Below are 23,826 nucleotides of genomic sequence, written 5' to 3'. Positions count from 1 at the left end.
AATAACAATGCAGGTTAATGATATTCTTTATTGCCATGCTAACATTTTTTTTCTAGAGGGGAAAATTATAGGCATGAAACCAATTAAGCCACCTTTCTTTCTTTTAAAGCTTTTTTAGTTTTTCTAAAGGATGATTCTTTCTATGGCTCACTGCTTAATAGTGCAAACTCATTTTTTGTTTCCTAGGTCTTACTGAGATAGATGCTAATATTGGTACTGCCCACAGTCCCCCTACAAATTGAAAATGACTAGGCTAATACATTATCTCACAAAGGGCAGTCATAAATAGGAAGAGCAAATATTTTGAAATGAATATTCAACGGACATTCTCCTGAAGAGGTTAGGCATTGCTGGAAATGGCTCCCTTGAAAGTCTTTGTTTACAAGATTGCCCTTTCCTGGACACCCCTGTAGGATGGCTCTCTTCCCTGGATTGAAATGGTGGCTCCAGAATACAATGGCAGACTAATTTATGTGTTCCCCAAACTTAAATATTCCTTTACTCCCAGGTCTACAAAATATCTGCCACAGAAACCTTTCACATAGAAGGATGTCATGTCATATGTATATTGTTAATGTAACTATGGTAACCAAAAATGCCACCAGTGTGTCTGTTTCATACACAAATGAGGGGACAGCTGTGGAGTCCACATGTCTGCCAGTGGTATAATAGATGTGAGCTAGGACAGCCTGGGTTGGAAAATTACAACTCATTTATATTAATCAGAGCTTTCAAATAACACTCCAACCTCTGAGCAATAAAGAGTATAAATGGAAGGCAATAAGCCACTCTAAAAGCAGTTTTCACTCCACAGATTTTAAAACTAAGTGTCTTAAGCTGATACAGCAGCATCTTTAGAGGGTACTCTGAAGTCAGAGTGGACAGGACCTTGGGAATGTATTATTCCAAGTTCACCCTTAGCTTCTTCGCATCTCAGTTCATTAGGTAAAATGGTTCCATATAAGTTAAACGTTTATGTTAATTGTGGTACTGGAGGTATGGCTTACATAAACCTTTTAGTAATCTCGCTGATTATGGCAGTTAGTCCTTCCAGCCTTATTCTCCCAACTTGATTATGTTATACATGACAAAATTGAAGGTTGGTATGGAGTTAAGCAACTGATCCAAGATCTTCCAGCTATGACTGGATAATAGCTTGCTAACCAATCAATCAACTGATAAAATTGTTAATAACTCCCGACATTTGCCTAGAGCTTTGAAAACATTCAAAAAGTAAAACACACAATAGTAGTAAAGCTTGCATATTGTTTCTTTTAAAAAACTGTAACATAAAATGGTATGTATTTTAATTATTGGATAGTACGCTTAACAGTTCTACAGGGTGCCCATAAAGTCTGGAAACATTTATCATTTTATCATGGATTATAATGCAATGTCAATAAACCATTTATCATGCATTTATCTATATTTGAAAACTTGGGAGGCTACATTCTGTAATAGATCTGTAAAGCAGGTGAATGCTAATATGCTAAAACAAGAAATTAAAAAGCAAACTTCACCTAAAAAGACTTGAGAACAAATGGATCCCTTGGTCACTAAAGTATTGAATTTTACAGATAGGGTTTAACTTTTATCTCTATTCTGTACTTTGAGCCAAAACAAGAGAGAATAAATGTTTTTCTGACTTCATCTATATAATTTCATCCTGAATTAAATATTAATCAAAGCTCTATTCATGAGTTAAAGATACTTTCATTGTTCCCAGAAACATACGACTCTAAATGATCATATGATTCTAAAATGGAATTTGCTTTATCTCCAGATTGGCTTAACCCAAAGTAGATGTTCAGCATAATTTTTAAAAATTAAATACAATATTTGAATAACCTGACATTAGTGCTGAAATGAATCATTCAGAGAACTATTATTTTGTAACTTAAAAATAAATTTTAAGTAAGCATTATGCAAGTCTTGTAAAAATGGCATCTGCATCCTATAATTTACCATATTTTATTTATGACTTATGGCCTACTTATGGTGGTATAAAAAGCCCACCATTCTGATTATTTATCATCATTATTTATATTCCACTGGCTTGGGAAGTAGCAATATAACTCTGTAGAGACCGATTTTCTTTAGTACCTAGTATATTCCCGTGAGTGTCACTGCTTTAGAATATGTGGTAATGGCTCTAGCAGTTTAGGTCAAGAAGATAGCCTTAGCACAGACTAACTAGAGATCAGTGGTTGAGTTTTTCCTTGCTTTCCCAGAATTTCAGACATTAACCAGAGCTAGCTGAGGTTATTTTTTTAGAACCACAGTCTGCAGTTGGATCCGGTCTTGAGATCTTTTATTTAGCAGAATGATCCTTTTCTAATAATTAAACACTTTATTACTTTTATTTACCAAGGAATGAGTTCTAATCTTTCCTTTCATTAGACTTGCAGAGTAAAGATTACACAGGCAGGTTAACTGCCAAAGATAAGGTTTCACAAATGTGAGCGTCGTTTTTAAGTTACCAGGTTTCAAAAATACCTTGATAACTTTACAACAAAATGGTTTATAGTCTAGAAATGTCAAGTTTATTTTAAGTTACCCTTCAACTCTATCAGGAAGACAGAATTCCAGGCGTGAAGAGCCAAATTAAGAGTTTATTATGATGATTTGTTACTTTCTGACTTCTATATAGCTCTAAGAGAGAAAATGCAAACTTGGCTATAACATTTTCTTACTGAAAATGGATTCAATTCATTTTTCCCCTCCTGGGAAAATATGGCCTTATGTATAAAAGGCATTGAACCTGCAAAAATAACTTAAGGGAACATGTAAAATAGCAGACTAACATCTGTTGTCCACCCCTCCCCCCAAACACTGGGCCCTCCAAAACAATGTTGTCTTTTTTTTTCTGGTGGGGGGTGGGGGGTGCTGTATTTTAATGTCCCTTTCAGTGAATATATAGGATACAGGGGCAAATGCTGTTCCGTGAATAGGTTCTTTTTCCCTTCAACAGTGTTTGAGGTTGACAAAAGAAGAGGCCACTGGGGCTGGTTAGTCGTAGGTATTAATGAAATCGCCTGCCTCACGTGCGGCCCACACTGCCTGCCTTTTGTTCAGCTGTCGCACAATGCCAAGAGGTGAACAGTGCAGTGTGGTCACTCAGCTAATGTTAGACACAGCAGAAAGGCCCTTGCTCCACAGTCTATTGCACGACTGCCTCCCCGTTCACTGTTCTGTGACCTGAAAACCATTAGGGTAACTAGGGATGGGACAGTTGCATCACCTCCAGTTTTACAAGTTTGGTGCCTTAAGAACAGAAATGACTTTGACCAGACAGTGGACATTCTCAGGAGATCTTCATGTCGGTCAACGACAACGATCTTCTACTGTAATGAATAGCTCTGAAGATGAGTACCAAATTTGAGCAAGAGTCAAATTATTAAAAGAAAACTCGAAAAGTTGAGGGGTGAATTCAGAAATCACTTCAAGCCGCTGGAAGTGGGTTAAAGTTACTGTCTGCTTCACACAAACCTTTTCCTAACTAGCACAGAATATCCAGCTTGAATACTGCACGAATATATACAGCCAGGTAAAGAGCAAGCAGCACTTTGAGCTTTCAATACAATAGCACTTAAAGAATTTGTCTCTTGAATAAAGGTGTCAGCAAGCCATGGAATTTCCAAACAGAAAAACTCACACTGTGTCTTTATTCTATTTTCTTAAGGTCTATTGTTAACTGAAGACTCCTTGTCTTTTCAAATTCCTTCATGTGAATGGATGAGGCCAGACATCTGCCAGGATCCGCTCACATTTGCATGCAAATCAGAGACTTCGGGACACATATGGCCCTGGAGCCAATAACACTTTTACTCTAGATTTATACTGATTAAAGTGCCTTCCTGAACTTTCCACTCCTCCAGCCCTAGCTTTTAAAAATGAAATAATGAGCCTATTCCACTAATATTATTTAGACTGTCATGGCAAAACAAAACAAAACATGTTGTCTTTTATCCTCCACGCAAAAGCCCAAGTCGGCAGTACCTGTTCCCTCAGCCAATTAGAATTCCACTTTTCCTTTACTAATTTAGGTTTGGGAATGAAAATACTTACGGTGGGATGGGATTTATACTCTTAGCCTTTGCCTGTGAGGTTCAAGTGCTTCAAAACCATTTGTACCCCGGCCAGTCATTCCCTCACGGCCAGGCTCTGTTCTTGGCGTTGGGGCTACAGCGGTGAACACGGCAAGCAAGGTCCCTTCTGGATCTGGCATCCGGGCCGAATCGCCTGGTCCGCGTTTCCGCGCGGGCTCCCCTGGAACCGTCCCGGGACGAGCGGCCCTCCCGCTGCTGGACTTTTCCCCCCAACCCCAGCCTGCCAGGCAGGGACTCCCTGGGCAGGAGGCGGGCGCCGCGGGAGGCGGGGAAGCGCCGAGTCGGCGGCTGCCCACACCCCTCTCCACGCAGCACAAAGGACACTCGCTGGCAAACTTTCCTCGCTTCTGACCCCGGCCGAGCCGGGAACTCAGCGCCGGCTCTGTTCCTGGCGGGGATGAGGCTTCCCTAACATTTTAGGCTCTCTGGCAAGCGTCCTTAGGGTGCCACTCCTTCTGGGCTCAAGGCTCACAGGCTGAGGTCTGTCCCTGCGTGGACCGCGGAGAGTTGGGTAGATTCTTCCCAAGGCTCTGACTTCAATACTTTCAATGCCTTGTCAATTATGCCTCTTGCCCCTTTCTCTTACCAAGGCCACCGCCAAGACACCCTTTTTCTTTTCTCTCTCCATAACCCGTCACTTTCCTTTCCCTCCTCTTGGCCCTCTTTCCAACTCCCTGGGCACCCTTTCCGCGCTGTTCTCCAGCCCCAGCTGCCTTCCCCAGTTCACATCCCGGCAGCCCTCCTCCCTCCCAGTCCCCGGGCACCACCCTCCCCTGGTCGGCCCCTGAAATCCATCGGGCTCGGCTCCAGTCACTGCCTTTTTCCTATTTCTCTCTGGTCTGCCTTCCCAACTAGCGCTCTCCCACACCTTTGTTTTTTGGTAAGGGGGACAGAGGGAAACGGGGCACTATATTCCCGTTTCCCGACTTCGTCATTTTCCCCAGCTCCATGAGCCGCGCTCCCTCGTCCCCCTTAGGCCCGCGATCTTATCCCGAGGTTCTCCAGACCCTGCAGAGTCTCCCACGCCACCAAGTTTGCCTCTACTTCCCCACAGTGCCTCCCACACCTCCCCCGCGGCGCGGCCGGCCAGGGCACTTACCCCGAGGCCCAGCGGGTGGGGGTGTTGGGGTGCGCACGGACCCGGCACCCGCGGCAGCAGCAGCAGGAGGAGGAGAAAGACGAGGAGGAGGACCGGCTGAGCGGCGCCTCCTTCCCAGTCCGCAGCGCGCACTGGCTCCTTGGGGGACCCCCGGCAGAGCACCAAGACTGGAAACGAGGCGGCGACACAAGCAACAGCTGCTGCACGAGGCTGGGCTCAATCGGCTCTTGGAGGCCAGGGCAGGGGGAGGCAGGAGGATTGGGAAGGAGGGTCGAAGAAGTGGGGTGCAGAGGGCGGGGCAGCGAGCTGCCAGGTCCTGAGGAAGGCGCCCCAGGCGCCTAGGGATGCCGCCGCGCAGTGGCCGCCGCCCGAGCTGACGCCGCCGGCCCCTCTCCCTGCCCGGCGGGCGCTTGCAGCCGCGGGCGCACGGGCCTCGCCTAGTTCCGCCGCTAGCTGCCTGCGCCTTCGGTGCGCCCCGCTTTGTGCTCCCCGCAGCCGGCGTGCACCTGGTGTAAGCAAAGGCGGTCAGCTGATGGGCCGCGCGCGGATTGGCTGCTCCGCCGTCTCCTCCCCTCCCGCCCGACCCCCTTCCCGGCCTCCCCCTCCCGCCCCCGCCCCCGCCCTCGGCTCAGCCCGGTGCTGGGCACCATCTGTAGACCGCCCAACAAAGGCGCAGCGCGGCGGGCCTCGGGTGGCCGGGCCGCGCTGCGCCGCCGCGGTCGTCGCTGCAGGGAACAGCCGGCCGCCGCTTTTTGTCTAGGGGACAGCAGGCTGCGGCTGGGTAGAGAGGCGAGGCGCACTGCCGTTTCTTAGCAAAAGACAGACCAAAAGAAAAAAAGCGTCCGTGCTAGGAGGCCAGCTAGGCACAATAGGGCCACATCTCTTTGCAAGGTAGAACTCGGGCTCGGGAGCTGAGAATCAGACACAGTTCGGCCTGGGGTTGTGAGAGCGAAGTTTCCGGGTGAAATCCGACCCTGCGTCTTAAAATACAGGGCGCGTCCTCGGGCTGTGTGTGCGCGCCCGGGGGCGTCCTCCGCGGAGCTGGCCCGGGCCAGTGTCCTTGCCGCGGGAAGGAGGATTCGGACGCTTAACTCGGTGGAGAAGCCGCTTCCCATTTGAGGAGGCTTTCCGAAAACGTTTCTGAAACTTTGAAATTACAGCTTTCTGATTTGTTAGGTGTGGAAGTTGTGTTTAAATAGGCGGTGGAGGACTGAGAACGCAGTCTTATGTGGAGGGTGTCTCAAAGAAAGGGGAGGAGAGTGGGGAGGGAATGGGTCTTCGGAAACTGCACGTGAACCTGCGTCTCAACTTCAAAGTCGCCAGCCCCGGAACAGGGCTCCAGAGAAGCCTTGGCATCCTTTATTGGGGGAATCGGCTTTAAGCGAAAGTATCATTAGCCCGTCAGTACTGAACAACTTCTGGCAAAGGAACGTGGTGACATTTCGTCATGATGTCTAAGCTTAGAACTTCTGGAGAATTTAGAAGGATACATTATTAGAGAATCATCTTTTGGATTCTTCAAAGCCACAGGATAAATTCAATGTCAGTAATCATGTTCTTGATCCCTATAAAATTTCTTGGTGTCTGGCGTAGTCTCTGATAAATGTTTGATGTCTTTGTGTGTCTTAATACTTTGTTATCCTGAAACTGTGTCATGTAGACATAAATGGTCACAATTTGTCTTAAAAGGCTTTAGGAAAAGATGATATTAGCACTTGGGCTGGAAGGTCGTGCAGAGAAGAGGAAGAAAAAGGCCCACTGCTGTCTACAAATGAATAGGAAGATTTAAGATCTTTCAAAGCAAGTTGAGTCTAGACCCTTACCCAAATTTTGTAACATGATTTGGTCTCTTCCCCCCTTTTCATGCAGATTATCCATGGAGTTAGCATGCAGATAGCATGGAGTTATCTGATAGAAGGTGGCCTCTGGTGGAAGTACAGAAATCGAATGGTCAGGGAAAGAGAGAATGCAGGTTTCTTAGGTAGTCTGTGTTAGGTTTCCAGCCTGACTTCCTGGGAGTGGAAGAGAGATGAAGTTGTGCCCTTCGAGGAGGAGCTTTATAGAGGTAGGTCTTGGAGGAGCAGTTGGAGCAATTGATTAATGATGGTGAGAGTTGCTCCTAGGAGGCCAGATCTAGAACAGCCTCCAGGTTTTGGAAGAGGCTTCATGAGAATGGTATGAGTCAGGGACCAAGGTATGAATTTTGAAACCAGGCCAACACTGCTTAGATCCCAGCCCTGCAATTTATAAGCTGTATCCCTAAGGGCAAGTCACTTTGTCTCTTTAAGCCTTAGTTTCCTTGGCTGTAAAGTAGGGTTAATAACAGTACTTATCCCAAAGGATTGTGGTGGTTAAGTGGGAGTAAACACATAAAATGCTTAGGACAGTGTTTAGTATATAGTAAGCATTCAACGACAGGTGTAAACTCTAGGCATTATTAGGCAGATATTGAAGACTAAAATAAGACATCACTTCAGACAGGTGGGATAATGATTCCACATGTGACAGAATATCTCAAAGGCACTAGCTGCTCCAATGGAGGAAATGGACTCTGTCTCCCCGCTGTTCAATTCATTTCTTTTCAAATTAGCATATCATTTATTTAAACTAGTTTCCCTCTTCCCCAAAGCAAGAGTGAGAAAGGCAGCTTTTCCCATTTCTACTTGACCACTACATGCATTTGGTTCCAGACAGAGAGAAGAGCATTATCATTAGGAAGACGTGTGTCAGGGATGGGGGGAGGGAATTTGGGTGAGAGGATGGGGTTTGCTGTGGACAGAAGAGGACACATGAGCATGACAATTATAAAAGAGTCCGAAATGTGGTGCAATTATTACAAATTTGCTGAATTGCCTGAATTGGTAATTGGTCCACATTTTAGAGATTGTTAACTCTGCAAAGGGGTTTTGGGACTGTCTTGTTAACTGACACTTAAAAGCTCCTTGTCATTGGGATGGATGAAGAGGAAACATACAGTCAATGAACCAGCATAACCAAGTCTCTTACTTCTTGCTTAAAGAGCTCAAATCCATCTGAATTACTCCTAGTGAGCTCACCCAGTCCTGGGATCCTGAATTTATTAGTAAAAAAGCACTTAATAGTTATTTATTAAGGTGTGGTAGAAGACCTTGGAATCTTTGAAGGAGAATGGAATTGGAGACAAGAGCCCAAGAGTTCCCAAGAGAACAAGGTCTTACTGTTGATGTAAAGAGTTCTTGCCCCTGGATTGGCTGTGTTGAGACACTACAAACCCCTCTGGATTCCTGCACCCAGTCCCTCGAGGTTCTTTAGCTTTCGTTTGAAGGAACATTGTAATTGGTATTAGCCTAACTGTACTGATCTATGTGGTAAATGAAGAAGAAAAAAGATGAAACTTCAGAAGATAATCATATTTGAATAATCTTTAAAAGAACATCTGTTTTTTGAAAAGAAAATTATCATATGCCACTTAAAACTGCAATTTTTCAAAGTTGAAAATATGTCTCTAATTGAAATATTAATAGAGTACTGGTAGTCAGAGTTCTTTCCAATTTCTGAACTAAAATTGTAGTTTTAAAACAACCACCAGCAAGCTCTTAGAGGGTGATGGCTGCAGCTTAAAATTATGTGACTATTGTGATCATTGTTAACTTTCATACCAAATATATTGTTTCCCTAAGAATTTTTGACAATGAGTGAGTTTACTACATATACATAGTTCCTGTTCTTCTAGGTTTCTTTTTCTTTTTCTTTTTTTTTTTTTTTTTTTTTACTGCATATGAAACATCCCAACAACAAAAAAAAGGGATTCGTTGAGATTTCTGTAATTAAAACTAGTTTTTGCATTTTTGCATTTAAGCTTAAAAATTTGACATAGAACTAAAGTGACCAACCATCTTAGTTTGCCTGGGAATCTCTAGGTTTTAGTCCTAAAATTCTCAACATCTCAGGTAACCCCTTAGTCTTGGATAAACCAAGATGGTGGGTGGTTCTAAATGGAACTAACATTAATAGGTTTATGGTGCTGTTGCAATTTTAGTTGAGTTGCAGCTTTGCAGATATACCAAATAACATTTTATTCCTGACTGAATAAAGGGTTCTATTTCCACTTGTAGAACTTGGTTGTTGCAGAGAAGTTGACAATCATTGTATTGGTCCATTCTCATACTGCTATGAAGAAATACCCAAGACTGGATAATTTATAAAGAAAAAGAGGTTTAATGTACTCATAGTTTCCATGGCTAGGGAGGCCTCACAATCATGGCAGAAGGCAAAGGACGAACAAAGGGATGTCTTACATGGCAGCAGGCAACAGACCATGTGCAGGAGAACTGCCCCTTATAAAACCATCAGATCTTGAGACTTATTTACTATCATGAGAACAGCACGGGAAAAACTTGCCCTCATGATTCAATCACCTCCCACCAGGCCCCTCCCACGACATGTGGGGATTATAGGAGCTACAATTCAAGATGAGATTTGGGTGGGGACACAGCCAAACCATATCAGTCATCAAATCCAACTTCTTTATTTTTGTAGATTAAGAAACTAAGCCCTAGAAGAGGAACACGGCCAGTTTATTTACAAATCCTACTCTGAAAGCTAGACCGTATACTCTTTGGAGAGGGATGATGTGACCAGCTCCCAGCCCAGGGCCTATACCATGTAATGGGTACTCAGTAAACTTCTTTAAAATAAATGAAACCATAAATGTCTTTATGTAATCGGATCACATTATTTCATGAGTATTTTCTTCATATCATTAAAAAGTCTTTGAAGCTATAACGCTTAATGGCTGCATAATTCTACCAACTTTTTGTTGGTGAGAAATAAGGATTTTCTCAATTATTTGTTATCACATATAATAAACATACTTGTTTAAAAATACTATTTTGGTTATTGATCTATAGATACAAACTACACTTTATTATCAGTTTAACATATTCAACTTTTTCTATTTCCTTACTGTTCACCTTTAGCCAGCCAAACCTTACTAAAAAATAAAAGAACATTTGTTTGCTTTTGTAAAGATTTCAGTTGATAGAATTTTGGAATCTTCTTTGTTTTTAATTGTTTGCTCTCCATTCTAATTTCTCTTTTGTTTGTATAACAATGGTTAACATAAACTAAGAATTAACTCTGTGTCATTACATTACACTTAGTAATTTTTTTTTGCATTGAGAGAGGCAGTCTGGTGTAACGATTAAGAGCCAGAGCTCTTGATTTGGGGTCCCTAGATTTACATTACAGCTCAACACACTATGTGAATTTGAACAAGTTACTAAGTTCTCTGTGCCTGTAATAGTACCTGTATCATGGAGTTTTGTGAGGATAAAGAGGTGCATATGCAGCATACCTATGTAACAAACCTGCATATATACTCCCAGAGTCTAAAATGAAAGTTTAAAGAATAATAATAAAAAAGATGCTCAGCATCACTGATCATTAGGGAAATGCAAATCAAAACGACAATGAAATACTACCTCATGCCCATTGGGATGACTATTCCACAAAACAAACAAACAACAACAACAACGACAACAACAAAAAACCACCAGTGTTGGCGAGAATGTGGAGAAATTGGACCCTGATATGGTTTGGATTGGTGTACCCACCCAAATCTCATGTCGAATTGTAATCCCTAATGTTGGAGGTGGGGCCTGGTGGGAGGTGATTGGATCATGGTAGTGAATCCTTTATGAATGGTTTAACACCATCTCCCTAGAGCCGTTCTTGTGATAGAGTTCTTATGAGGTCTGGTTGTTTAAAAGTGTGTAGCACCTCCCCCATCTCTCTCTTCCTCCTTCTGTGGCCATGCAAGACATGTCTGATCCCTCTTCGCCTTCTGTCATGATTGAAAGTTTCTTGAGGCCTCCACAGCCATGCTTCCTGTACAACCTGCAGAATTCAATTCAATTGAATTGTGAGCCAATTCAACCTCTTTTCTTTATAAATTTCTCATTCTCAGGTATTTCTTTACAGCAGTGTGAGAACAGACTAATACACAATGCTTGTGCACTGTGAGTGGGACTATAAAATGATCCAGCCACGGTAGAAAACAGTATGGGAATTCCTCAGAAAATTAAAATTAAAATTACCATATGACCAAGCAATTTTAATTCTATGTGCCCAAAAGAACTGAAAGCAGGGTCTCAAAGAATTATTTGTACACCCACATGCATAGCAGCATTATTCACAATAACTAAAACATGGAAGCAACCCAAATACCTATTGAGGGATGACTATATAAACAAAATGTGGTATATACATATGTATTAGTCTGTTTTCACGCTGCCAGTGAAGACATAGCTGAGACTGGGTAATTTGTAAAGAAAAAGAAGTTTAATGGACTCACAGTTCCACGTGGCTGGGGAGACCTCATAATCATGGCAGAAGGTGAAAGGCACGTCTTACATGGCAGCAGACAAGAGAATTGAGAGCAAAGTGAAAGGAGTTTCCCCTTATAAAGCCGTTAGATCTCGTGAGACTTACTACCACAAGAACAGTGTGGGGGAACTGCCCCCATGATTCAGTTACCCCCACTTGGTCCCTCCCACAACATGGGAATTATGGGACCTACAATGCAAGATGAGATTTGGGTGGGAACACAACCACACCATATCAACATACAATGGAATATTATTCAACTTAAAAAAATTAAATTCTGACATACCCTACAACATGAATATGAAATGAGGACATTGTATTAAATGGAATAAGTCAGTTACAAAAAGACAAATACTGTATGATTGCACTTATATAAGATACTGAAAGTAGTCAAAATCATACAGAAAGTAGAATAGTGGTTGCCAGGGCATGCAGAGAGCAGGGAATGTGGAGTTATTATTTAATAGGTGTAGAGTTTCAGTTTTATAAGATGAAAAGAGCTATGGAGATGGCTGGTAGTGATGGTTGCATAACATTAGGAGAGTGCTTAGTAACACTGAACTGTACACTTAAAATGGTTAAGATGGTATATTCTATCATAAGGAAAAAAGTGTGTATGTGCCTAGCATATAGCAAGCACTCACTAATATTAATGTATTAATATAATGGTCACTGAGAACAAATAAACCAAAGACCATCAGTGGCTTAAATAAGGCAAGTTTATTTCATATTCAAGTAACAGAGTATGTTTCTGGCCGGGTACCCTCTACCTAGTCGTTCCAGGCCCAGGTGACTTCCATTTTTTGCTTCTTGCTCCTCTATGGCTATAGACATTTTTTCATTTGCACAGAGTGTAGAGAAAGAAGGAGAATAAAGGATCACATGGGAACATTCTATGGGCCAGCCTAAGAAATGGCTCATATTATTATTGGTGAGAACCCAGTTACATATCTATGTCTAACAACAAGGGAAGCAGAGGAATATAGGCTAAGTATGTGCCTAGAAAGTAGACAGAGAAATTGTGCAACATATTGCAATCTGTATTAGCAATATGGCAACGTACATTAGAAACACAGTCATCTCTCCTACCATTGGCTGTTACCTTACTTAGTCCTCATAACGAGTCTGGTAAGGTAAGAGAGAAAATGACTAGTTCAGGGACATCCTGCAAGTAGGACGGTTTCATTATAGCAAACAAAATGTGTATACAACAGCTACTAGAGCAGTGCTTTCCAGTTCTCTCTTCAGCTTAAAACTTTTCTTGGTTGATTGCTAACCTAATTACCATCAACACAGTGCCTTCTTGAAGCTCCCAGAGACTTCAAGCAGGGAGAAGAAGACTGTCAGCTGCCCCGCCGGCTGCTTGTACTTCTTATTCTTTCAGTAACGTCTTTCTTCTTTCAGTAACCATAAAACTTTAAGGAAGTTCAGAATTGTTCCTCATAAGAAAGTGCTTAGAGACTGCTGCACTGGAATTCAATGCCCCTATTATCATAAATTTAATATCCACACTTACTTTTAGTCCTAGGGGCCTATGAGGCTATAAAAGAAAGATTGGCAGATAGAGTAGACACAATCGGCTTATACACATTTTGCAGAAACACTGAAGCCCACAGAATTTCCTCTACATTTCATTTAGTACCTTCTTCTGTCAAGTTTGTCTCCATTTTGCCTGTACTTCATTTTATTTTCATAATAGAGAGCTCTCATACTTGTTATCTCTGAGTATGTTAACAGTCTCTTTTGAGTAAAACATTGCCCATGTTGCATTTTCATGGATAACTAAGTATTCACCTACTGGACCAATCATCTGTTGAAATCCGTATTTTCTTGAATTCAATTCATATCGTACTCTTGAGTCTGTATCACTTTGCTCAAACTTTGCATCACATCCAAGCTATCTTTTGGAAAGGAGACTGAATTTTTGAGTTTGGTAGCCTTGGAGAAAGAAGGCTGCAGATGGATGTGTGATGTATGAATGGTGACTTATCTAGTTACTAGAAGCAAGGTCATATTGTAATTCAATTCAGTAAGGACCCGCTGGAGCTATAAAGAGCCTTAGAGATGATCTGGCTCAACCCTTTCATTTTATAGATGAGCAAACTGAAATCTCAAGAAGGCCAACACGTCCACGTACTTCAGAGCATCTTGGAAATTTGACTGGATTTAAATCCTTATCCAAGGTCCCACTGCTGGTTAATAGGAGAGCTGGGCTAAAATCTCGTTTTCTTGATTTTTCTCTTATATTAGTGTAACTTTAATTAGGATCCTCAGGCCTTCCGGAAGTTCATGGGATATACTTTTAAGAGTCTGCGACTTTGCTATATATGAACCTCAAAGCACGGATAACAAAAGCAAAAGTATATGAATAGGATTACATCAAACTAAAAAGCTTTTTCACAGCCAAAGAAACAACCAACAGAGTGAATAAACAGCCTACAGAATGGGAGAACATATATGTCTCATACATACCATACATCTGATAATGGGTTAATATCAAAAATATATAAATAAACAGTTCAATAGTAAGAAAATAACCTGATTACAAAATGAGCAAAATATCTGAATAGACATTTCTCAAAAGAATATGTACAAGTGACCAACAAGTATATGTCGATTTTTAAAAAATTCTCAAAATCACAAATTATCAGAGAAATGCAAATCAAAACCACAATGAGCTATCACTTCACACCTGTTACAGTAGCTATCATCAAAAGATGAAAGAAAAGTTTGGCAAGGATGTGTAGAAAAGAGAATATATATAAATATATATATATATATATATATATGTTTAGAGAGAGAGAGCTCTGAACCGAAGTCAGAAGATTTGAGTGTGTCACTTGCCAGCCGTGTACCTCTCAATGTGCCATTGACAGTCTCTCAGCTTTCACATGCTCCCTGAGAAGTCAGAGTGAAAACATCCATCTGGCCTGCCTCCTCAGTTTCCAGATCAAATCAAACTGTTCAGGGAAGTACTTTGCAAATGGTGGAATGTGTAGACCATTTTATCATGATGCTGGGATAGTGGAAGGCTCTGTGAGTGGTGGGCTTCCAGAATGGGGTTCCCACAGACTGTGGCAGCCTGTGCCATGTGGATGATGTCTAGTGTAGAATATACCAGCCAACTGCACCTGCTCCCTTTCACTTCAGTGCCTGAGAAGAAAACAGAACTGCCAGCAGTCCATGGGACAAATGACTAAATGCCCTCCAGACAGTTCAGAGTCCTCTGCCTTTCAGACTTCGGTTCTTCCTGAAGGAATCTCGGTCTGGAAAGCAGGAAGAAATTTGTTATGGAATTTTTCCATCACAGGCAAGTTTTGGTTTTCATAATAACAGTAATAATAATGGCTAATTAAGTATGAACTGTGTGCTAGGCATGGTGCAATTTCTGCTTGAATTCTATGTAATTCTTAGAATAATCCCATGATACAATTAGATATTATTTATTACTCTCAATTTTTTTTCAGATGAGGCTACTGAGACCTTAATGAAGTTAGATTATATGCCCTGGATCACTAATCTGATACCAGAGCTCAAGCTCTCAACTCTGATGTGATATATAGTCCCAGATTCTATCTATGCCATAATACTAGAGTCTGAAAGGCTTGCACTGTTTTGACCATATCAACACCGATACTACGCCTACTGGGGAAAAGATGCTAAATTCAAAAAACATAATGGATTGAAGTCGTGTCCAACGAGCTGTCCCCAGATATATTCTTTCTAAAATGAGGAACAATGAGGAACATGAGGACTACTGCTCACATTTTATTAGAATAACAGTCACATTCACAAAATAATATTTGAAAGTAGGGTATTTAAAAATTTTTGATGTGTAAAAGGTAATGAAATTTCTGTTTATGACACTGGAGCTTTCTGACTGGGGGCGTATGGAGGGCCAGCCATGAGCCACGTGGTTGATTCTTAAGGGTGGGGCAGTTATACGGGATATGGTTTGCCAAATCACTTCCTGGAATGCTTCCTGGTGAGCCTCTGGTGAGAACTGAATTCTAGACTCAATCTCACCACTCATCACTTTCCATCTCTGACCCTCTATGTTCTGTATGTGTAGAATGAGATCACTGAAAGTATCTGTGGTATTCATACTTTCTTTCCTCCCGGAACTTATAGGTTAAATAGAAAACACCATATTAGGCCAGTTGTGGTGGTTCATGCCTGTAATCCCAGCACTTTGGGAGGCCAAGGCAGGTGGATCACTTGAGGTCAGGAGTTCAAGACTGGCCTGGCCAACATGGTGAAACCTTGTCTCTACTTAAAAATGCAAAAAGTAGTTGAGCATGGTGGTATGTGCCTGTAATCCCAGCTACTGGGGTGACTGAGGCAGGAGAATCGCTTGAATCCAAGAGGCAGAGATTGCAGTGAGCCGAGATTGTGCCACTGCACTCCAGCTTGGGCAAGAGAATGAGACTCCATCTCAAAAAAAAAAAAAAAAAAAAGGAAAGGAAAAAGAAAAAAAACCATTTCAAGGCATAACAGCTAATTTATCCAGGCTCTTGGTCACAACAACCAAATCTACTCTAGCTAATTGGGCAGGAAGATATTTACTAAAAGGTTCCAGTTAGCCTACAGGATCTCTGGAAGGGCTGGAGAACCTGGATGTTGCCCAGCCAGGAATAAGCCCCCAGAGAAAACCCCCTGACATCCCATGTGCCTCTTCTGCTGGAATCAATGTTGTCATTCTTGCCCATCATTCGATACCTATCACACTACGTTCTGGTCTGGTTAGAAACTCTGCACACCTCTCCCAAATGATACTGCCATTGTCCTTGTCAGAAGATCTAAGCCCCTAGCCATAGCTGTCTTTTTATGTAGCTCACTGTGCCGCTGTGCTGCTTGACCAAACCTAGGCCCAGTGCAGAACAGGAAGCCAGCTAGAAGCCAGGACTCGGTGCTGGTTGGGCCAACTCACTGTTCCTGCCATCTGCACTCATTGAAGATGGCCAGAGCTGGAGCTCCTATTCGGCTTTCTCTTGTCACTGTTCCTTGGGGATGATAGTGCCTTGTTGGCTGGTCATGCACTGAACAGGTCCCCAAAGCTCTGCAGATCAAAGTCAGATAATGACCAGACTAGATTATTTTTAAGATTCTCTCTACTGCTAAAATTCCTTGATTCTGTTTTCCAAGGTTAAACTAAAGTAGAGGTGTTTAAACAAGTACTTTCCTGTAGGTCTTGGCTAATTCCAATAAATTCTCTGTAATTATCAGTAGTTAATATTATACCCAAGGAGTATGGCTTTGTCTACATTTACATTGTAGTTGATTTATTCAATTAGGTATATCAATACAAGATTACCCAATTCACATAAAATGAAACGGGAGGTAAGGGAAAAAAAGGGGAACATTTGACGAAGGTCTTCTATGGGATTTCTTTTCAGAAGAGTAGATTTGGGGTCTTTCAAGAGAAGCATTTTTGAGTTGAGAGTACTTACAGATAGGAAAACTGCCTACAGTGTGTGGTGCAAGTTCAAATTTACAAGCCCCTAGCACAAAGCCCCAAAAGTCAAAAGAAGGAGTGGGCAAACTTAAGCTACCTTAAATTATACAGAGCTCTGTTTATATAATCTTTTGGCTCTCTAGAGTCTCTCAATTATCAGAAAATAACTGTTATAAAGGTACCCCAAAGACATCAGATATGAATGAGGTGCCATCTTATTAGGCATAATATGTACATCACTGTATGATAACTTGGGATATACCATGTCATTTTGCCCAAGAGCTTGGGTTCTGGATTTATTCCCTTGACTTTTGGAAGCATTAGTTAACTTATCCATTAGATGGGAATGATAATAGTAACTGCATCACGTTGCAAGGATTAAATAGGACAATATATGTTAAATTATTAGTACATTGCTTGAGACAATGGATGTTTTGTCTGATGCAGTCATTGGAGCACCTACCCTAGCCTTTGGACCTTTGGGGGCCCAAATGGGACCTAAATGGTGTTAGGAGCTGAGCAGTGATTTGGGGAGGCTGCTGCTGGGGAGAGAAAAAGCCAGAGATGTGATATTCATAAATGTGCCATCAACCCACAAGTCCTCCATCATCACCAAGACATAGGGACAGAGTCTCCCTCTGAGTCTCCCTCTGAGTCTCCCTTAGCTCTTTAATATTGCCCTTGATGTTTATTATTGTATTAGTCTGTTTTCAGGCTGCTGACAAAGACATACCTGAGACTGGGCAATTTACAAGAGTTTCGACTGGACTCACAGTTCCATGTGACTGGGGAGGCCTCACAATCATGGTGGAAGGCAAAGAGGAGCAAGTCACATCTGACATGGATGCTGGCAGGCAAAAAGAGAGCTTGTGCAGGGAAACTCATTTCTAAAACCATCAGATCTTGTGAGACTCATTCACTATCACGAGAAAAGCACAGGAAAGACCCGCCCCCAGAATTCGATCACCTCCCACCGGGTTCCTCTCACAACATGTGAGAATTGTGGGAGTTATAATTCAAATTGAGATTTGAGTAGGGGCACAGCGAAACCATATCAATTATGGACTGATTTCATCTATATTTGACTCAGTAGACATCGACAAACATCAGCTACTTGTAAAACATGATGGCCTATGAACTGGGAGACTAGACAAACATGGACACTAATTCAGCAAGTATTTGTTGAGTTTCTACTGTGTTCTAAGAACTGTTTTTTGGCTCTCAGCTTTAGCAAGGCCTGAGAGGATCATGTGGGGGCAGAGGTGGGGACATGAGGGATGAAGTTAAAGAAGAGACATTAGGGTTGACTCTTCCCCATATACATTGGGAAACCACAGATAGCATGAGTTACCATCCCAGTTTGCCTGGGACTGAGGGATTGTCTCAGATGTAAAACAGTTCTTTTTAAAACCAGGATTGAGTGCTTTCCCAGGATGTGGCATTTCCACGCTAAAGCCAGGGAGGTTCTGCTAAATTGGGATAAATTGGTCATGTTAACGTGTTTTTACATCCCCGGTTGGACAGCCTCTCTACCTTTGAGGAATTTAATTCCCTGCATTCAAAATGAAAAGCTTTGAACTGAAATGCAGTGGTGATGTAGTACAGAGAGGTCTGGAGTGAGATTTAAGACAGCAGCTCAGACCCTGGCTCTAGTTCTTGCTATTGTGATGACTCTTGGCAAATTGATTACCTCTCTGAAATTCAGCTCTCTCATCTACACCAACAGAAATACCCACCTTCTGGGAGTTTGAACAGGTTACATGAGATAATATGTACACAAGTGCCTAGCACAGAGAGGGACTGCATTTACGTTTTAATTTTCTTTTGAATAAGAAAACATGTCACATTGGCTTAGAGATAAGAAGTTCCACGCACACACTTGTCTGCATTAGCCTTTCTTCATTTATGCTTCATGTACAGACCTGGTAATGCTATTTAAATGTTTCAATTGGGTGTGTTCCAAGTTACTAACAAAATTGTAAACTCCCCAAATGCAAGCGTTAATCTTTTCATGTCTTGGCTATCTCCTAAAAGCTTCTAGAAATTAGTGTAGTCAAATTTTGGGAACACAAATTGCCGAGATTGGTTCGTAATGCCCTTAGAATAAAATATGCAGCAAATATTTAGTTTTTGATCTGCATTTTATACTGCAAGCCTACCATCGTGAATGTTAATGTTATATATATATATATAAGAGGAGCCAACTCAGAACATATCCTCTTGAAGCCTTTATCTTACCTAAATTATTGCATTTTAATCCCTTTATCCGTGTGATTTCCTTGCCATGTGCAAATGCAAGGGCAGTGAAAGGTGGTAGAGACAGGACAAATGTATACCTTGCCATGCTAAGTAAGCAGAAATCCTTCTGTGCCCATGAGCCTGAGAAAACATGGTTGAAATGTCAAAGCTAACTGTGGGGCCTGGAGTTTATAAGCAGCAACAAGCAGCACATGCAACCCCACATTAGCCAAATGGAGATAAACTTCTTTGTAATTTCTAATTTTCTGTTAACATAATAGGTTAGTCGGTCTGCTCATTTGGGAAACTCTTAAGGGCTTTCTTTAAAAGTACCTAGGGGAGAAAATGTCACCCATTAGCATTGAGCTTGACTCTTCCCATATTAATTCGCTTTCTCTCCTTTTCTTCCCTCCCTCCATCTCTTCTACACCAAGCAGTTTCTGTGATTGACTTTATGCCAAATGTTCATTCAGCATCCTTGGCATATGTTGTTGTATGATGGCTGTGCTGGTCTGCACGTTAGGTCTGTCCTCCAGATGATTGAATCAGAAGAGCCAGAAGCTCTGATGGCAAAAGGCATTGCAGATTCTGAGACATGGTTCGGCCCTGGTCATTGGGATCATCCCCTAAACCAGGCTGGAGAAATCTGCTAAAATCACTTAACTAGAAACATTCCCTTCTGCTGCTTGAAAGATGTTCCTGGGTTTGTGCCCATAGATTGAAAGAGGTGATTTTCAGCATTTTATTTTTAGGGTGGCAGAAGGGAGGTGGGCTTCAGCTGAATATTGCCAAAAGAGCTAATATGACCTTGGACTTCGTTAAAAGAAGTATTGTCCTTAAAACAAGGGAGGAGAGGTTTTGCTGAACATGAGCGGTGGTCTTTAATTTATTCATTTATTCGACAAAATATATGACACCTATTCGGTGAAAGGCACTGTGCTGTGAGAGAAATAATAAGTAGCACAGCAAGACAGATGTAAATTGTATTAAATGAGAGTTCTTTGAGGGGCTACTGCTTTCTAGTTTGGCTCATGAAACTGCTAGATTCTTTTTTTTTTTTTTTTTTTTTTAGACAGAGTCTCGCTCTGTTGTACAGGCTGGAGTGCAGTGGCGTGATCTCGGCTCACTGCAAGCTCCGCCTCCCAGGTTCATGCCATTCTCCTGCCTTAGCCTCCCGAGTAGCTGGGACTACAGGTGCCTGCCACCACGTCTGGCTATTTTTTTGTATTTTTAGTAGAGATGGAGTTTCACTGTGTTAGCCAGGATGATCTCAATCTCCTGACCTTGTGATCCATCTGCCTTGGGCTTCCAAAGTGCTGGGATTACAGGCGTGAGCCACTGCGCCGGGCCGGGAACTGCTAGATTCTATACTCCAGCAGTTACAAACCCAGATGTCTGCAGGGGGCTGGCAGATAAGTGAGCAAAGTGACCTGTTAGGGACTGTGCCAAATTGCAGAGGATGTGCCCTGTCTAAAGTGGGCAGCTGCTATTCAGTCCTATTTGATTGCCATCTTTTGAGACTGTGGGTCTGGCTTTGCCAAGAGAAACTGGGAATCCAAAATTTGGGTGAAATATTCTATTTAAAAATGTCAAGATAGCAGCTAAGTCAAATTTTTAAAAGCTCTGTAGAATGACTCAATGTCTTTGGGCTACATCCTGCTCATGGGCTTCTCATTTGTAAATTCTTTTTTTTTTTTTTTTTTTTTTTTTGAGACGGAGTCTCGCTCTGTCACCCAGGCTGGAGTGCAGTGGCCGGATTTCAGCTCACTGCAAGCTCCGCCTCCCGGGTTCACGCCATTCTCCTGCCTCAGCCTCCGGAGTAGCTGGGACTACAGGCGCCCGCCACCTCGCCCGGCTAGTTTTTTGTATTTTTTAGTAGAGACGGGGTTTCACCGGGTTAGCCAGGATGGTCTCGATCTCCTGACCTTGTGATCCGCCCCTCTCGGCCTCCCAAAGTGCTGGGATTACAGGCTTGAGCCACCGCGCCCGGCCTGTAAATTCTTCTAATAAGTAGTGTTCACCCAATCAAGGTGTATTTGCCAATAGTTACAGGAGTCCTTTAAATTGAGATTTCACATAAATAACCAATTGGTGTATGCGATAGGTAATATTGAATGTCAACTTTTTTGAATTGAAGGATGCAAAGTATTGTTCCTGGTGTGTCTGTGAGGGTGTTGCTGAAGGAGATTAACATTTTAGTCAGTGGACTTGGAGAGGCAGACCCACCCTTATTCTGGGTGGGCACCATCTGATCAGCTGCCAGCACAGCTAGAATAAAGCAGGCAGAAGATGCAAGAGCAGACTTGCTGACTCTTTGCCTTCATCTCTTGCCTTCATCTTTCTTGCCTTCTTGTCTCTCTTCCCTTCATCTTTCTCCCGTGCTGGATGCTGCCTGTACTGGAACATCAGACTCCAAGTTTTTCAGCCTTTGGACTCTTGAACTTACACCAGTGTTTTGCCCGGAGCTCTCGGGCCTTTGGCCACAGACTGAAGGCTGCATTGTCAGCTTCCCTACTTTTGAGGTTTTGGGACTCAGACTGATCCACCCCTGGCTTCCTTGCTCTTCAACTTGAAGACGGCCTATTGTGGGACTTTACCTTGTGATTGTGTGAGTCAGTTCACCTAATAAACTCCCCTTCACATATACATATACCCTATTACTTCTTTCCCTTTAGAGAACCCTGACTAATATAGTATAGATTGCCTGGACTTCTTAATAATAATGACTCTGTTTGCTTAATGTAACAGATAGGTAAAGACAAATGAGTGACACCCATGCAATTAATATAATTTTGGTGGGGAGTAAGAGGAGTTTGTTCTCCACTTACAGTGGAAAGTTTTAGTGTATTCTGCTGCACATGACATGGGAGTATTTTGCGCCTCCTCTGGAAAGAAGTAAGGGGAATAAAACCCCCTGGATTCTACTTGCTAACTTGAGGGTGACTAAAGCGATTTATCTGGAGGTTCCCCAGGGTGGATTCGTAGTGGACTAGGGCCAGATTCTCTGCTGATGCTTTGAACTTATGTCCAGAGCATCATCTGCAACACAAAAGACCTTGCCTGCTCTGTGTCCTGGCCAAAGAAATGCACATGCTCAATCGCTGGGTTGTGGCTCTTGAGTAACTCCTGGAATTACCCGGCTGGAACTCCTATTCCTTTTGGACCACAAATTTCATATCTTTACCTGCTGCCTATATCATGCTAAAAGTTAAAAATGTTATTTTTAACAGTTTTTACATAAATGTCTCAACTAAACCATGTAGGTGGGCTAGCCCCATTAACAAGAGAAGCAATGGGCCATTTTCTCACTGGTTATTAACTATGTACGTTATCTATGAAATAACAAATCTGGCCATGGTTACCATTGTATTCTGTAGGGTGGAATAGAAAAGGTAGAGGGTATATATTTCAGTTGCATTTTTAAAATTGTTTATTTTATTTTGTTTTTTAATTGACAAATAATATTAGATTGGTGCAAAAGTAATTGCGGTTTTTGTTAGACAAAAACCATAACTACCTTTGCACCAACCTAATAATTGTACATATTCATGGGGTACATAGTAATGTTTTGGTACTTAAAGTGATCAGATCAGGGTAATTAGCATATCCATCATCTCAAACATTTATCATTTCTTTGTTACTGTATTAGTCCTTTCTCACACTGCTATGAGGAAATACCTGAGACTGGGTAATTTATAAAGGAAAGAAGTTTAATTGACTTACAGTTCTGCATGACTGGGGAGGCCTTAGGAAGCTTACAATCATGACAAAGGCAAAGGAGAAGCAGGCATCTTCTTCACAGGGCAGCAGGACGAAGTGAGTGCAAGCAGGGGAAATGCCAGGTGGTTATAAAACCATCAGATCTTGTGAGACTCACTCACTATCACAAGAACAGCATGGAGGAAACCACCCCCATGATACAATGACCTCCACGTGGTCCTGCCCTTGACACATGGGGATTGTGGGTATTACAATCCAAGATGAGATTTTGGATGGGGACACAGCCAACCCACGTCATTTGTGTTGGGAACAGTTGCATTTCATGTTTTTTTTTTATTATTATTATATTTTAAGTTCTAGGGTACATGTGCATAACGTGCAGGTTTGTTACATATGTATACTTGTGCCATGTTGCTGTGCCGCACCCACCAACTCGTCAGCACCCATCAAATCGTCATTTACATCAGGTATAACTCCCAATGCAATCCCTCCCCCCTCCCCGCTCCCCATGATAGGCCCCGGTGTGTGATGTTCCCCTTCCCGAGTCCAAGTGATCTCATTGTTCAGTTCCCACCTATGAGTGAGAACATACGGTGTTTGGTTTTCTGTTCTTGTGATAGTTTGCTAAGAATGATGGTTTCCAGCTGCATCCATGTCCCTACAAAGGACACAAACTCATCCTTTTTTATGGCTGCATAGTATTCCATGGTGTATATGTGCCACATTTTCTTAATCCAGTCTGTCACTGATGGACATTTGGGTTGATTCCAAGTCTTTGCTATTGTGAATAGTGCTGCAATAAACATACGTGTGCATGTGTCTTTATAGCAGCATGATTT

General features: G+C 42.2%; 1 protein-coding gene across 2 annotated transcripts in view; it reads right to left on the bottom strand.

Annotated features, from left to right (window-relative positions):
• Nucleotides 1–5,690, bottom strand: part of LRRN1 (leucine rich repeat neuronal 1) — a 45,303-nt gene extending 39,613 nt beyond the window's left edge. Inside the window, 1 exon segment of one of the 2 annotated variants that reach the window (NM_001194133.3) lies at nucleotides 5,209–5,690. The gene's annotated coding sequence lies outside the window, so the exon portion shown is untranslated. 2 annotated transcript variants of the gene reach the window in all.
• Nucleotides 5,691–23,826: the final 18,136 nt, after the last annotated feature.

This window comes from Macaca mulatta, chromosome 2 (genome assembly GCF_049350105.2).
Source record: "Macaca mulatta isolate MMU2019108-1 chromosome 2, T2T-MMU8v2.0, whole genome shotgun sequence".
Taxonomy (NCBI): Eukaryota; Metazoa; Chordata; class Mammalia; order Primates; family Cercopithecidae; genus Macaca; species Macaca mulatta.
This window is presented reverse-complemented; position numbering and strand designations above follow the sequence as displayed.